This window comes from Salvelinus fontinalis, chromosome 38, assembly GCF_029448725.1.
Source record: "Salvelinus fontinalis isolate EN_2023a chromosome 38, ASM2944872v1, whole genome shotgun sequence".
NCBI lineage: Eukaryota > Metazoa > Chordata > Actinopteri > Salmoniformes > Salmonidae > Salvelinus > Salvelinus fontinalis.
Window position 1 is genome coordinate 1,579,517 of NC_074702.1, and position 18,860 is coordinate 1,598,376.

The 18,860-nt window shown below is 43.9% G+C and overlaps 1 protein-coding gene across 3 annotated transcripts in view; it reads right to left on the reverse strand.

Annotated features, from left to right (window-relative positions):
• The window catches only part of LOC129837175 (RNA-binding motif, single-stranded-interacting protein 3-like), a 243,559-nt gene that overhangs the window by 15,370 nt on the left and 209,329 nt on the right, over positions 1 to 18,860 (reverse strand). The window lies entirely within an intron of this gene.

The window sequence follows — 18,860 nt, forward strand, 5'->3', positions numbered from 1 at the left end:
ACCATAGTGGCTAAAAGGAAGTCTCACCAGGCCAGGACCATAGTGGCTAAAAGGAAGTCTCACCAGGCCAGGACCATAGTGGCTGAAGGAAGTCTCACCAGGCCAGGATCATAGTGGCAGAAGGAAGTCTCACCAGGCCAGGACCATAGTGGCTGAAGGAAGTCTCACCAGGCCAGGATCATAGTGGTAGAAGGAAGTCTCACCAGGCCAGGATCATAGTGGTAGAAGGAAGTCTCACCAGGCCAGGATGATAGTGGTAGTAGGAAGTCTCACCAGACCAGGATCATATTGGCTGAAGGAAGTCTCAACAAGACCATAGTGGTAGAAGGAAGTCTCACCAGGCCAGGATCATATTGGCTGAAGGAAGTCTCAACAAGACCATAGTGGTAGAAGGAAGTCTCACCAGGCCAGGATCATAGTGGTAGAAGGAAGTCTCACCAGGCCAGGATCATAGTGGCTGAAGGAAGTCTCACCAGGCCAGGATCATAGTGGTAGAAGGAAGTCTCACCAGGCCAGGATCATAGTGGTTTGGAAGTCTCACCAGACCAGGACCATAGTGGCTGAAGGAGTCTCACGAGACCAGGATGGCAGAAGGAAGTCTCACCAGCCAAGGACCATAGTGGATGAAGGAAGTCTCGAAACGGCACTCTGTTCCCTAGATAGTGCATTACTTTTGACCAGGGCCCATAGGGAATGTAGGTATGGATTACAGAATGTAGGGATGGATTACAGAATGTAGGGATGGAATACAGAATGTAGGGATGGATTACAGAATGTAGGGATGGAATACAGAATGTAGTGATGGAAAACAGAATGTAGGGATGGAATACAGAATGTAGGGATGGTATACAGAATGTAGGGATGGAATACAGAATGTAGAGATGGAATACAGAATGTAGGGATGGAATACAGAATGTAGGGATGGAATACAGAATGTAGGGGTGGAATACAGAATGTAGAGGTGGAATACAGAATGTAGGGGTGGAATACAGAATGTAGGGGTGGAATACAGAATGTAGAGATGGAATACAGAATGTAGAGATGGAATACAGAATGTAGAGATGGAATACAGAATGTAGGGGTGGAATACAGAATGTAGGGATGGAATACAGAATGTAGAGGTGGAATACAGAATGTAGGGATGGAATACAGAATGTAGAGGTGGAATACAGAATGTAGGGATGGAATACAGAATGTAGAGGTGGAATACAGAATGTAGAGATGGAATACAGAATGTAGGGATGGAATACAGAATGTAGGGATGGAATACCGAATGTAGGGATGGAATACAGAATGTAGAGATGGAATACAGAATGTAGGGATGGAATACAGAATGTAGGGATGGAATACAGAATGTAGGGATGGAATACAGAATGTAGGGATGGAATACAGAATGTAGAGATGGAATACAGAATGTAGAGGTGGAATACAGAATGTAGGGGTGGAATACAGAATGTAGGGGTGGAATACAGAATGTAGAGATGGAATACAGAATGTAGAGATGGAATACAGAATGTAGAGATGGAATACAGAATGTAGGGGTGGAATACAGAATGTAGGGATGGAATACAGAATGTAGAGGTGGAATACAGAATGTAGGGATGGAATACAGAATGTAGAGGTGGAATACAGAATGTAGGGATGGAATACAGAATGTAGAGGTGGAATACAGAATGTAGAGATGGAATACAGAATGTAGGGATGGAATACAGAATGTAGGGATGGAATACCGAATGTAGGGATGGAATACAGAATGTAGAGATGGAATACAGAATGTAGGGATGGAATACAGAATGTAGGGATGGAATACAGAATGTAGGGATGGAATACAGAATGTAGGGATGGAATACAGAATGTAGAGATGGAATACAGAATGTAGAGGTGGAATACAGAATGTAGGGGTGGAATACAGAATGTAGGGATGGAATACAGAATGTAGAGATGGAATACAGAATGTAGTGATGGAATACAGAATGTAGGGATGGAATACCGAATGTAGGGATGGAATACAGAATGTAGAGATGGAATACAGAATGTAGGGGTGGAATAGAGAATGTAGGGGTGGAATACAGAATGTAGGGATGGAATACAGAATGTAGGGATGGAATACAGAATGTAGAGATGGAATACAGAATGTAGAGATGGAATAGAGAATGTAGGGATGGAATACAGAATGTAGGAATGGAATACAGAATGTAGGGATGGAATACAGAATGTAGGGATAGAATACAGAATGTAGGGATGGAATACAGAATGTAGAGATGGAATACAGAATGTTGAGATGGAATACAGAATGTAGGGGTGGAATACAGAATGTAGGGATGGAATACAGAATGTAGGGATGGAATACAGAATGTAGAGATGGAATACAGAATGTAGAGATGGAATACAGAATGTAGGGGTGGAATACAGAATGTAGGGATGGAATACAGAATGTAGAGGTGGAATACAGAATGTAGGGATGGAATACAGAATGTAGAGGTGGAATACAGAATGTAGAGATGGAATACAGAATGTAGGGATGGAATACAGAATGTAGGGATGGAATACAGAATGTAGAGATGGAATACAGAATTTAGGGATGGAATACAGAATGTAGGGATGGAATACAGAATGTAGAGATGGAATACAGAATGTAGAGATGGAATACAGAATGTAGGGGTGGAATACAGAATGTAGGGATGGAATACAGAATGTAGAGGTGGAATACAGAATGTAGAGATGGAATACAGAATGTAGGGGTGGAATACAGAATGTAGGGATGGAATACAGAATGTAGAGGTGGAATACAGAATGTAGGGATGGAATAGAGAATGTAGGGATGGAATACAGAATGTAGGGATGGAATACCGAATGTAGTAATGGAATACCGAATGTAGGGATGGAATACCGAATGTAGGGATGGAATACAGAATGTAGAGATGGAATACAGAATGTAGGGATGGAATAGAGAATGTAGGGATGGAATAGAGAATGTAGAGGTGGAATATAGAATGTAGAGATGGTATAGAGAATGTAGGGATGGAATACAGAATGTAGGGATGGAATACAGAATGTAGAGATGTAATACAGAATGTAGGGATGGAATACAGAATGTAGAGATGGAATACAGAATGTAGGGATGGAATACAGAATGTAGGGATGGAATACAGAATGTAGGGATGGAATACAGAATGTATGGATGGAAAAAAGAATGTATGGATGGAATACAGAATGTAGGGATGGAATACAGAATGTAGGGATGGAATGCCGAATGTAGAGGTGGAATACAGAATGTAGGGATGGGATACAGAATGTAGGAATGGAATACAGAATGTAGGGATGGAATACAGAATGTAGGGATGGAATACAGAATGTAGGGATGGAATATAGAATGTAGAGATGGAATACAGAATGTAGGGATGGAATACAGAATGTAGGGATGGAATACAGAATGTAGGGATGGAATACAGAATGTAGGGATGGAATACAGAATGTAGGGATGGAATACAGAATGTAGGGATGGAATACAGAATGTAGGGATGGAATACAGAATGTAGGGATGGAATACAGAATGTAGAGATAGAATACAGAATGTAGGGATGGAATACAGAATGTAGGGATGGAAAACAGAATGTATGGATGGAATACAGAATGTAGGGATGGAATACAGAATGTAGGGATGGAATACAGAATGTAGGGATGGAATACAGATTGTAGGGATGGAATACAGAATGTAGGGATGGAATACAGAATGTAGGGATGGAATACAGAATGTAGGGATGGAATACAGAATGTAGGGATGGAATACAGAATGTAGAGATGGAATACAGAATGTAGGGATGGAATACAGAATGTAGGGATGGAATATAGAATGTAGAGGTGGAATACAGAATGTAGGGATGGAATACAGAATGTAGGGATGGAATACAGAATGTAGCGATGGAATACAGAATGTAGAGGTGGAATACAGAATGTAGAGATGGAATACAGAATGTAGAGATGGAAAACAGAATGTAGGGATGGAATACCGAATGTAGAGATGGAATACAGAATGTAGGGATGGAATACAGAATGTAGGGATGGAATACAGAATGTAGGGATGGAATACAGAATGTAGGGATGGAATACAGAATGTAGGGATGGAATACAGAATGTAGGGATGGAATACAGAATGTAGGGATGGAATACAGAATGTAGGGATGGAATACAGAATGTAGGGATGGAATAGAGAATGTAGAGATGGAATACCGAATGTAGAGATGGAATACAGAATGTAGAGATGGAATACCGAATGTAGGGATGGAATACAGAATGTAGGGATGGAATACAGAATGTAGGGATGGAATACAGAATGTAGGGATGGAATACAGAATGTATGGATGGAAAACAGAATGTATGGATGGAATACAGAATGTAGGGATGGAATACAGAATGTAGGGATGGAATACCGAATGTAGGGATGGAATACAGAATGTAGGGATGGAATACAGAATGTAGGGATGGAATACAGAATGTAGAGATGGAATACAGAATGTAGAGATGGAATACAGAATGTAGAGATGGAATATAGAATGTAGAGGTGGAATACAGAATGTAGGGATGGAATACAGAATGTAGGGATGGAATACCGAATGTAGGGATGGAATACAGAATGTAGAGATGGAATACCGAATGTAGGGATGGAATACAGAATGTAGGGATGGAATACAGAATGTAGAGATGGAATACAGAATGTAGGGATGGAATACAGAATGTAGAGATGGAATACCGAATGTAGGGATGGAATACAGAATGTAGGGATGGAATACAGAATGTAGGGATGGAATACAGAATGTAGGGATGGAATACAGAATGTATGGATGGAAAACAGAATGTATGGATGGAATACAGAATGTAGGGATGGAATACAGAATGTAGGGATGGAATACCGAATGTAGGGATGGAATACAGAATGTAGAGATGGAATACAGAATGTAGAGATGGAATACAGAATGTAGGGATGGAATACAGAATGTAGAGATGGAATATAGAATGTAGGGATGGAATGCCGAATGTAGGGATGGAATACAGAATGTAGGGATGGGATACAGAATGTAGGAATGGAATACAGAATGTAGGGATGGAATACAGAATGTAGGGATGGAATACAGAATGTAGGGATGGAATACAGAATGTAGAAATGGAATACAGAATGTAGGGATGGAATAGAGAATGTAGGGATGGAATACAGAATGTAGGGATGGAATAGAGAATGTAGGGATGGAATACAGAATGTAGGAATGGAATACAGAATGTAGGGATGGAATACAGAATGTAGGGATGGAATACAGAATGTAGGGATGGAATACAGAATGTTGTCACGATCTTTCAAGATCGAACCCAGAAGCAGACCAGGACAAGGAGCGTAGGAAGAAGGTGAGTATTTATTTACAGTGAAATGTGAAAAGGTAGATAAATCCAGATGGCGTAGCGGGCAGCGGTGGTGAGTAGATGAGAGGAAATAGGTGAATCCAATGTAGTAGCAGAATCCTCTGTCAACCAGGCGGGAATGGAGTGAATGATCCAGGTGAGTAACTGAAGAAAAAACAAACGGAGGTAAGTTCAAGGCAAGCAATACGTAAATGAAAACAACAAAACAAATTCTATCCAACTGGAGTCTGGTACTCAGGCACAACATACTGTTCATGGCTAACGATCCGGCAGGGAATGGAAGTCAGGTCAGAGCTTTTGAAGGGTAGAGATGATGATCAGGACAGGTGTGCAGATTACTGACGGGAAACAGGTGCGTGTGAAATCAATCTCCCAATGAGCTAATTCGCCCGCAACCAGACAGGGTGCGTTCCAGGACACCTGAAACACACTCCAGGACAGACACACAGGCAAACCCAGACTCAGGAAGCGGGATTCGTGACAGTACCCCCCCTCCGACGAACGCCACCGGGCGGACTACCTGGAGCGCCAGGATGGAGGCGGTAGAAGTCACGAATCAGGTCGTCATCCAGAATCTGTCGCCGAGGAATCCAACTCCTCTCCTCTGGACCAAATCCTTCACAGTCCACTAGAAACTGGTACCCTCGACCCCGCCGTCTGGAGTCCATGATGCGGCGCACCGTGTAGACAGGACCACCTCCGATCATCCGAGGAGGAGGAGGACGAGAAGGAGGAGGCAACAGAGGACTGAGGTGAACCGGCTTGAGACAGGAGACATGAAAAGTGGGATGCACTCTAAGTGTTGCAGGCAACTTGAGTCGAACCACCACAGGATTTATGATTCTCTCCACTACAAACGGACCAATGAACTTAGGTGACAACTTCCTTGACTCCGTCCGTAGAGGAAGATCCCGTGTAGCCAACCAAACCTTATCTCCAACCGTATAAGCTGGGGCAGGAATACGGCGACGGTTCGCCTGTATCTGATACCGGTCAGAAACTCTAAGGAGAGCCTTCCTGGCCCGATGCCAGGTCCGGTGGCAACGACGAATATGGGTCTGGACAGAGGGAACCGAGAGATCCCTCTCCTGAGAAGGAAACAAAGGAGGTTGGTATCCGTAAAGGCATTGGAAGGGGGACATCTCAGTGGCAGATGAAGGAAGGGTATTATGGGCATACTCAACCCAGGGTAATTGAGATGACCAAGAGGTGGGATCAGAGGAGACAAGACAACGCAGCGTGGACTCCATCTTCTGGTTGGCTCTCTCCGCTTGACCATTAGATTGTGGGTGAAATCCAGAAGTGAGACTGACTGTAGCTCCAATGGCCAAACAGAAGGATTTCCAGACAGCAGAGGTAAACTGAGGACCACGGTCAGACACAATGTCACTGGGCAATCCGTGAACCCTGAAAACCTCCCTGACCAGGATCTCGGACGTCTCCGTAGCCGATGGAAGCTTGGAGAGAGGAACAAAATGAGCAAACTTGCTGAATCTGTCCACAATGGTCAGAATGACCGTGTTCCCAACAGAAGGGGGCAATCCCGTGACAAAATCCAGGGCCAGATGCGACCAAGGTCGCCAAGGAATAGGTAGGGGGTGAAGAAGCCCAGAGCTGGGCCGATTGGTACTCTTGTTCTGGGCACAAACAGGACATGCGGCAACAAACCTCCGGGTATCTTCTCCCATGGCAGGCCACCAAAAACGTCTGCGCAGTAGTGCCATAGTCCGAGCAACGCCAGGGTGACAAGCTATCTTGCTGGCGTGGGACCACTGAAGGACAGCAGAACGGACCGACTCGGGTACGAACAACCGACCGGGTGGACCGTTACCGGGGCCGGGCTGCGTCCGAAGGGCCGCCATCACATCCTCCTCTATCCTCCATGTAACGGCTCCCACGACAACATTCTGGGGAAGAATCGTCTCAGTCTTGACCCCACTCTCCTCCGTCTTAGAGAACATCCGGGACAGGGCGTCCGCCTTCCCGTTCTTAGACCCAGGTCGGAACGTCAGGGAAAAATTGAAACGTCCAAAAAACAAGGCCCACCTAGCCTGACGGGCGTTGAGACGTTTAGCTGCGTCCTTACCTCGGACTGGATGATCAAAAAGCTTCCTCATCTCTCCCGTGAACTCCTGATATGAAGCCGTGCAGGTTCCCTGTCGTTCCCAAACGGCTGAAGCCCATTCCAGAGCTCTTCCACGCAACAGTTCAATAACAAAGGCTATCCTAGCCTTGTCAGTGGCGTAAGAATGGGGCTGTAGATCAAACACTAACCCACACTGCATAAGAAACGAACGGCATTTTCCCAAATCCCCTTCATATTTATCAGGCGTCGGTACCTTGGGTTCACGAAATGGAACCGCTTCAGACACGGCAGGTGAGATGGGTGAAACCGGTGGTGAATGAATCACCTGCAAACTGAGCTGATCCTGGACTTGTGTCAAGCTAGCAGATAAATTCTGGATCGAACTCGCTATCTCCTGTAGCGCCGTATTGTGTTGTCCCAATTTCTTCTCCTGCAGGGTAATGGCATGGCAAACGGAGTCCAGGTCCGCTGGGTTCATTACTGGCCGGATCGTTCTGTCACGATCTTTCAAGATCGAACCCAGAAGCAGACCAGGACAAGGAGCGTAGGAAGAAGGTGAGTATTTATTTACAGTGAAATGTGAAAAGGTAGATATATCCAGATGGCGTAGCGGGCAGCGGTGGTGAGTAGATGAGAGGAAATAGGACACCTGAAACACACTCCAGGACAGACACACAGGCAAACCCAGACTCAGGAAGCGGGATTTGTGACAAATGTAGAGATAGAATACAGAATGTAGGGATGGAATACAGAATGTAGGGATGGAATACAGAATGTAGGGATGGAATACAGAATGTATGGATGGAAAACAGAATGTATGGATGGAATACAGAATGTAGGGATGGAATACAGAATGTAGGGATGGAATACCGAATGTAGGGATGGAATACAGAATGTAGGGATGGAATACAGAATGTAGGGATGGAATACAGAATGTAGGGATGAAATACAGAATGTAGGGATGGAATACAGAATGTAGGGATGGAATACAGAATGTAGAGATGGAATATAGAATGTAGAGGTGGAATACAGAATGTAGGGATGGAATACAGAATGTAGGGATGGAATACAGAATGTAGCGATGGAATACAGAATGTAGAGGTGGAAAACAGAATGTAGAGATGGAAAACAGAATGTAGGGATGGAATACCGAATGTAGAGATGGAATACAGAATGTAGGGATGGAATACCGGATGTAGGGATGGAATACAGAATGTAGGGATGGAATACAGAATGTAGGGATGGAATACAGAATGTAGGGATGGAATACAGAATGTAGGGATGGAATACAGAATGTAGGGATGGAATACAGAATGTAGAGATGGAATATAGAATGTAGAGGTGGAATACAGAATGTAGGGATGGAATACAGAATGTAGGGATGGAATACAGAATGTAGCGATGGAATACAGAATGTAGAGGTGGAATACAGAATGTAGAGATGGAAAACAGAATGTATGGATGGAATACCGAATGTAGAGATGGAATACAGAATGTAGGGAGGGAATACAGAATGTAGGGATGGAATACAGAATGTAGGGATGGAATACAGAATGTAGGGATGGAATACAGAATGTAGGGATGGAATACAGAATGTAGGGATGGAATACAGAAGTTAGGGATGGAATACAGAATGTAGGGATGGAATACAGAATGTAGGGATGGAATAGAGAATGTAGAGATGGAATACCGAATGTAGAGATGGAATACCGAATGTAGGGATGGAATACAGAATATAGAGATGGAATACCGAATGTAGGGATGGAATACAGAATGTAGGGATGGAATACAGAATGTAGAGATGGAATACAGAATGTAGGGATGGAATACAGAATGTAGAGATGGAATACCGAATGTAGGGATGGAATACAGAATGTAGGGATGGAATACAGAATGTAGGGATGGAATACAGAATGTATGGATGGAAAACAGAATGTATGGATGGAATACAGAATGTAGGGATGGAATACAGAATGTAGGGATGGAATACAGAATGTAGGGATGGAATACAGAATGTAGGGATGGAATACAGAATGTAGGGATGGAATACAGAATGTAGGGATGGAATACAGAATGTACTGATGGAATACAGAATGTAGGGATGGAATACAGAATGTAGGGATGGAATACAGAATGTAGGGATGGAATAGAGAATGTAGAGATGGAATACCGAATGTAGAGATGGAATACCGAATGTAGGGATGGAATACAGAATGTAGAGATGGAATACCGAATGTAGGGATGGAATACAGAATGTAGGGATGGAATACAGAATGTAGAGATGGAATACAGAATGTAGGGATGGAATACAGAATGTAGAGATGGAATACCGAATGTAGGGATGGAATACAGAATGTAGAGATGGAATACAGAATGTAGGGATGGAATACAGAATGTAGAGATGGAATACAGAATGTAGGGATGGAATACAGAATGTAGGGATGGAATACAGAATGCAGGGATGGAATACAGAATGTAGGGATGGAATACAGAATGTAGGGATGGAATACAGAATGTTGGGATGGAATACAGAATGTAGGGATGGAATACAGAATGTAGGGATATAATACAGAATGTAGGGATGGAATACAGAATGTAGGGATGGAATACAGAATGCAGAGATGGAATACAGAATGTAGGGATGGAATACAGAATGTAGGGATGGAATACAGAATGTAGAGGTGGAATACAGAATGTAGGGATGGAATACAGAATGTACGGATGGAATACAGAATGTAGAGATGGAATAGAGAATGTAGGGATGGAATACAGAATGTAGGGATGGAATACAGAATGTAGGGATGGAATACAGAATGTAGGGATGGAATACAGAATGTAGAGATGGAATAGAGAATGTAGGGATGGAATATAGAATGTAGAGATGGAATACAGAATGTAGTGATGGAATACAGAATGTAGAGATGGAATACAGAATGTAGAGATGGAAAACAGAATGTAGGGATGGAATACAGAATGTAGAGATGGAATACAGAATGTAGGGATGGAATACAGAATGTAGGGGTGGAATACAGAATGTAGAGATGGAATACCGAATGTAGGGATGGAATACAGAATGTAGAGACGGAATACAGAATGTAGGGATGGAATACAGAATGTAGGGATGGAATACAGAATGTAGGGATGGAATACAGAATGTAGAGATGGAATACAGAATGTAGGGATGGAATACAGAATATAGGGATGGAATACAGAATGTAGGGATGGAATACAGAATGTAGGTATGGAATACAGAATGTAGAGGTAGAATACAGAATGTAGGGATGGAATACAGAATGTAGAGATGGAATACAGAATGTAGTGATGGAATACAGAATGTAGAGATGGAATACAGAATGTAGAGATGGAATACAGAATGTAGGGATGGAATACAGAATGTAGGGATGGAATACAGAATGCAGGGATGGAATAGAGAATGTAGAGATGGAATACAGAATGTAGAGATGGAAAACAGAATGTAGAGATGGAATACAGAATGTAGAGATGGAATACAGAATGTAGAGGTGGAATACAGAATGTAGAGATGGAATACAGAATGTAGGGATGGAATACAGAATGGAGGGATGGAAAACAGAATGTAGGGATGGAAAACAGAATGTAGGGATGGAATACAGAATGTAGGGATGGAATACAGAATGTAGGGATGGAATACAGAATGTAGGGATGGAATACAGAATGTAGGGATGGAATACAGAATGTAGGGATGGAATACAGAATGTAGAGATGGAATATAGAATGTAGAGGTGGAATACAGAATGTAGGGATGGAATACAGAATGTAGGGATGGAATACAGAATGTAGCGATGGAATACAGAATGTAGAGGTGGAATACAGAATGTAGAGATGGAAAACAGAATGTATGGATGGAATACCGAATGTAGAGATGGAATACAGAATGTAGGGAGGGAATACAGAATGTAGGGATGGAATACAGAATGTAGGGATGGAATACAGAATGTAGGGATGGAATACAGAATGTAGGGATGGAATACAGAATGTAGGGATGGAATACAGAAGTTAGGGATGGAATACAGAATGTAGGGATGGAATACAGAATGTAGGGATGGAATAGAGAATGTAGAGATGGAATACCGAATGTAGAGATGGAATACCGAATGTAGGGATGGAATACAGAATGTAGAGATGGAATACCGAATGTAGGGATGGAATACAGAATGTAGGGATGGAATACAGAATGTAGAGATGGAATACAGAATGTAGGGATGGAATACAGAATGTAGAGATGGAATACCGAATGTAGGGATGGAATGCAGAATGTAGGGATGGAATACAGAATGTAGGGATGGAATACAGAATGTAGAGATAGAATACAGAATGTAGGGATGGAATACAGAATGTAGGGATGGAATACAGAATGTAGGGATGGAATACAGAATGTATGGATGGAAAACAGAATGTATGGATGGAATACAGAATGTAGGGATGGAATACAGAATGTAGGGATGGAATACCGAATGTAGGGATGGAATACAGAATGTAGGGATGGAATACAGAATGTAGGGATGGAATACAGAATGTAGGGATGGAATACAGAATGTACTGATGGAATACAGAATGTAGGGATGGAATACAGAATGTAGGGATGGAATACAGAATGTAGGGATGGAATAGAGAATGTAGAGATGGAATACCGAATGTAGAGATGGAATACCGAATGTAGGGATGGAATACAGAATGTAGAGATGGAATACCGAATGTAGGGATGGAATACAGAATGTAGGGATGGAATACAGAATGTAGAGATGGAATACAGAATGTAGGGATGGAATACAGAATGTAGAGATGGAATACCGAATGTAGGGATGGAATACAGAATGTAGAGATGGAATACAGAATGTAGGGATGGAATACAGAATGTAGAGATGGAATACAGAATGTAGGGATGGAATACAGAATGTAGGGATGGAATACAGAATGCAGGGATGGAATACAGAATGTAGGGATGGAATACAGAATGTAGGGATGGAATACAGAATGTTGGGATGGAATACAGAATGTAGGGATGGAATACAGAATGTAGGGATATAATACAGAATGTAGGGATGGAATACAGAATGTAGGGATGGAATACAGAATGCAGAGATGGAATACAGAATGTAGGGATGGAATACAGAATGTAGGGATGGAATACAGAATGTAGAGGTGGAATACAGAATGTAGGGATGGAATACAGAATGTACGGATGGAATACAGAATGTAGAGATGGAATAGAGAATGTAGGGATGGAATACAGAATGTAGGGATGGAATACAGAATGTAGGGATGGAATACAGAATGTAGGGATGGAATACAGAATGTAGAGATGGAATAGAGAATGTAGGGATGGAATATAGAATGTAGAGATGGAATACAGAATGTAGTGATGGAATACAGAATGTAGAGATGGAATACAGAATGTAGAGATGGAAAACAGAATGTAGGGATGGAATACAGAATGTAGAGATGGAATACAGAATGTAGGGATGGAATACAGAATGTAGGGGTGGAATACAGAATGTAGAGATGGAATACCGAATGTAGGGATGGAATACAGAATGTAGAGACGGAATACAGAATGTAGGGATGGAATACAGAATGTAGGGATGGAATACAGAATGTAGGGATGGAATACAGAATGTAGAGATGGAATACAGAATGTAGGGATGGAATACAGAATATAGGGATGGAATACAGAATGTAGGGATGGAATACAGAATGTAGGTATGGAATACAGAATGTAGAGGTAGAATACAGAATGTAGGGATGGAATACAGAATGTAGAGATGGAATACAGAATGTAGTGATGGAATACAGAATGTAGAGATGGAATACAGAATGTAGAGATGGAATACAGAATGTAGGGATGGAATACAGAATGTAGGGATGGAATACAGAATGGAGGGATGGAAAACAGAATGTAGGGATGGAAAACAGAATGTAGGGATGGAATACAGAATGTAGAGATGGAATACAGAATGTAGAGATGGAATACAGAATGTAGGGTGCCATTTAGGACGTAGCCCAGACCACCACAGTTCAGTAGCTCCAGATAGACAAAGAGGAGAGGAGAAGCTCAGAGATCCCTAAGCTGCTGCTAATGTCTGCTGATCTCTGTAAACCAGCTATAGCAGCAGGAGGTAGACACTGAGGTAAGTGGACACCAGATAACAAGGTGAACTCTGTAAACCAGCTATAGCAGCAGGAGGTAGACACTGAGGTAAGTGGACACTAGATAACAAGGTGAACTATGTAAACCAGCTATAGCAGCAGGAGGTAGACACTGAGGTAAGTGGACACCAGATAACAAGGTGAACTATGTAAACCAGCTATAGCAGCAGGAGGCAGACGCTGAGGTAAGTGGACACCAGATAACAAGGTGAACTATGTAAACCAGCTATAGCAGCAGGAGGTAGACACTGAGGTAAGTGGACACCAGATAACAAGGTGAACTCTGTAAACCAGCTATAGCAGCAGGAGGTAGACACTGAGGTAAGTGGACACCAGATAACAAGGTGAACTATGTAAACCAGCTATAGCAGCAGGAGGTAGACACTGAGGTAAGTGGACACTAGATAACAAGGTGAACTATGTAAACCAGCTATAGCAGCAGGAGGCAGACACTGAGGTAAGTGGACACTAGATGTTCCAAGTAGCAAGCTCCTACTGCTGCATAGTAGCATCCCTCCCTCCCTCCCTCCCTACCTCCCTCCCTCCCTCCCTCCGTATCTACCCCTATTTTTGCCATTTTAATTCCAATGTCTTTTCTCTGCCTTTGTTTTCTTGCAGGGATTTCACTACACAGAGACAAGACTATGCCTGCCTCCCAAGTAGCAGACTATTCCCTATATAGTGCACTACTTTTGACCAGAGCCTACGGGGCAGTATATAGGGAACAGGGTTCCATTTGGGACACAAACTACGGGATCAGCTCACAGGCTTAGACTTGCTACTACACAATGTGTTCTCTTTTTACTTCCTGATCTAGTGGGATCTTTCTCTGCTCCTCTTCCCAGGCTGATATAGACCAGGTCTGATCTAGTGGGATCTTCTTCCCAGGCTGATATAGACCAGGTCTGATCTAGTGGGATCTTCTTCCCAGGCTAATATAGACCAGGTCTGATCTAGTGGGATCTTCTTCCCAGGCTGATGTAGACCAGGTCTGATCGAGTGGGATCTTCTTCCCAGGCTGATATAGACCAGGTCTGATCTAGTGGGATCTTCTTCCCAGGCTAATATAGACCAGGTCTGATCTAGTGGGATCTTCTTCCCAGGCTGATATAGACCAGGTCTGATCGAGTGGGATCTTCTTCCCAGGCTGATATAGACCAGGTCTGATCTAGTGGGATCTTCTTCCCAGGCTGATATAGACCAGGTCTGATCTAGTGGGATCTTCTTCCCAGGCTAATATAGACCAGGTCTGATCTAGTGGGATCTTCTTCCCAGGCTGATATAGACCAGGTCTGATCTAGTGGGATCTTCTTCCCAGGCTGATATAGACCAAGTCTGATCTAGTGGGATCTTCTTCCCTGGCTAATATAGACCAGGTCTGATCTAGTGGGATCTTCTTCCCAGGCTAATATAGACCAGGTCTGATCTAGTGGGATCTTCTTCCCAGGCTAATATAGACCAGGTCTGATCTAGTGGGATCTTCTTCCCAGGCTAATATAGACCAGGTCTGATCTAGTGGGATCTTCTTCCCAGGCTAATATAGACCAGGTCTGATCTAGTGGGATCTTCTTCCCAGGCTAATATAGACCAGGTCTGATCTAGTGGGATCTTCTTCCCAGGCTAATATAGACCAGGTCTGATCTAGTGGGATCTTCTTCCCAGGCTGATATAGACCAGGTCTGATCTAGTGGGCTGCCAAGCAGTCTGACAGAAGGTTTAGTTGAAAACACATTTACAGAATAGCAGCATCTCGCTCACACAAAAGGCTTTAAATATTGAACACCGCTCTGGAAAATCAATAAGAGACACGAAGACAGATTCCTGCACCTCCCTCCATCACTACATACCTCTCTCTCTCTCTCTCTCTCTCTCTCTCTCTCTCTCTCTCTCTCTATGTCTCTCTATGTCTCTCTGCCTCTCTGTCTCTCTCTCTCTCTCTCTCGGCCTCTCTCTCTCTCTGCCTCTCTCTCTCTCTCTCTCTCTCTCCCTCTATCTCTCTCTCTCTCTCTCTCCCTCTATCTCTCTCTCTCTCCTCCTCTGTCCCTTAACAGGATACAATGACCCCAGCTTCAATACTCTGCCTCTGGCCAATTCAAATAAGGAATTTGGTTCTGGCTCTGTGAAGCTGGGTGGTAATTGGATGACGGGCTGTGTGTGTCCTTCCCATATTATGTAGATACTGTACTATGTAGGAACTGCGCTATGTAGGAACTGCGCTATGTAGGTACTGTGCTATGTAGGGACTGTACTATGTAGGTACTGTACTTTGTAGGGACTGTACTACGTAGGTACTGTACTATGTAGGTACTGCACTATGTAGGTACTGTGCTGTGTAGGTACTGCGCTATGTAGGTACTGTACTATGTAGGCACTGCAGGCACTGTAGGTACTGTGCTATGCGCTATGTAGGTACTGTGCTATGTAGGTACTGCGCTATGTAGGTACTGCGCTATGTAGGTACTGCGCTATGTAGGTACTGTACTATGTAGGCACTGTAGGTACTGTACTATGTAGGCACTGTAGGTACTGTGCTATGCGCTATGTAGGTACTGTGCTATGTAGGTACTGCGCTATGTAGGTACTGCGCTATGTAGGTACTGCGCTATGTAGGTACTGTACTATGTAGGCACTGTAGGTACTGTACTATGTAGGCACTGTAGGTACTGCGCTATGTAGGTACTGTGCTATGTAAGTACTGCGCTATGTAGGTACTGCGCTATGTAGGTACTGCGCTATGTAGGTACTGTACTATGTAGGTACTGTACTATGTAGGCACTGTAGGTACTGCGCTATGTAGGTACTGCGCTATGTAGGTACTGCGCTATGTAGGTACTGCGCTATGTAGGTACTGTACTATGTAGGCACTGTAGGTACTGTACTATGTAGGTACTGTAGGTACTGTACTATGTAGGCACTGTAGGTACTGTACTATGTAGGTACTGTAGGTACTGTGCTATGTAGGTACTGTACTATGTAGGTACTGTACTACGTAGGTACTGTGCTATGTAGGTACTGTACTATGTAGGTACTGTACTATGTAGATACTGTGCTATGTAGGTACTGTACTACGTAGGTACTGTGCTATGTAGGTACTGTACTATATAGGTACTGTACTATGTAGATACTGTGCTGTGTAGGTACTGTGCTGTGTACTGTGTAGTGTGTGTGAGCTGTACCACTGCTGTGAAAGGGACAGGGACATGCAGGGTACAGACAAGACACAGAGCCCAGACCCTCTCTACCAGACCTGTACGGCCCAGACCCTCTCTATCAGACCTATAGGGCCCAGACCCTCTCTATCAGACCTGTAGGGCCCAGACCCTCTCTACCAGACCTGCAGGGCCAAGACCCTCTCTACCAGACCTGCAGGGCCCAGACCCTCTCTACCAGACCTGCAGGGCCCAGACCTGCAGGGCCCAGACCCTCTCTACCAGACCTGCAGGGCCCAGACCCTCTCTACCAGACCTGTAGGGCCCAGACCCTCTCTACCAGACCTGTAGGGCCCAGACCCTCTCTACCAGACCTGTAGGGCCCAGACCCTCTCTACCAGACCTGTAGGGCCCAGACCCTCTCTAGGGCCCAGAACCTCTCTACCAGACCTGTAGGGCCAAGACCCTCTCTACCAGACCTGCAGGGCCCAGACCCTCTCTATCAGACTTGTAGGGCCCAGACCCTCTCTACCAGACCTGTAGGGCCCAGACCCTCTCTAGGGTCCAGACCCTCTCTACCAGACCTGTAGGGCCCAGACCCTCTCTACCAGACCTGTAGGGCCCAGACCCTCTCTATCAGACTTGTAGGGCCCAGACCTGTAGGGCCCAGACCCTCTCTACCAGAGCTGTAGGGCCCAGACCCTCTCTACCAGACCTGTAGGGCCCAGACCCTCTCTAGGGCCCAGACCCTCTCTACCAGACCTGTAGGGCCCAGACCCTCTCTACCAGACCTGTAGCACTACAGTTGACTATAGTTGACTACATCAGTACTACAGCTGGCTACATCAGTACTACAGTTGACTACATCAGTACTACAGCTGACTGCATCAGTACTACATCAGTACTACAGCTGACTACATCAGTACTACAGTTGACTACATCAGTACTACATCAGTACTACAGCTGACTACATCAGTACTACAGTTGACTACATCAGTACTTCATCAGTACTACAGCTGACTACATCAGCACTATAGTTGACTACATCAGTAATACAGCTGGCTACATCAGTACTACAGCTGACTGCATCAGTACTACAGTTGACTACATCAGTAATACAGTTGACTACATCAGTACTACAGCTGACTGCATCAGTACTACATCAGTACTACAGCTGACTACATCAGTACTACAGCTGACTACATCAGTACTACAGCTGACTACATCAGTACTACATCAGTACTACAGCTGACTACATCAGTACTACAGCTGACTGCATCAGTACTACAGCTGACTACATCAGTACTACAGCTGACTACATCAGTACTACATCAGTACTACAGCTGACTACATCAGTACTACAGCTGACTGCATCAGTACTACAGCTGACTACATCAGCACTATAGTTGACTACATCAGTAATACAGCTGGCTACATCAGTACTACAGCTGACTGCATCAGTACTACAGTTGACTACATCAGTAATACAGTTGACTACATCAGTACTACAGCTGACTGCATCAGTACTACAGTTGACTACATCAGTAATACAGCTGACTACATCAGTACTACAGTTGACTACATCAGTACTACATCAGTACTACAGCTGACTACATCAGCACTATAGTTGACTACATCAGTACTACAGCTGACTACATCAGTACTACAGCTGACTACATCAGCACTATAGTTGACTACATCAGTACTACAGCTGACTACATCAGTACTACAGCTGACTACATCAGTACTACAGCTGACTACATCAGTACTACAGCTGACTACATCAGTACTACAGCTGACTACATCAGTACTACATCAGTACTACAGCTGACTACATCAGTACTACAGCTGACTGCATCAGTACTACAGCTAACTACATCAGTACTACAGCTGACTACATCAGTACTACATCAGTACTACAGCTGACTACATCAGTACTACATCAGTACTACAGCTGACTGCATCAGTACTACAGCTGACTGCATCAGTAAAACAGTTGACTACATCAGTACTACAGCTGACTGCAT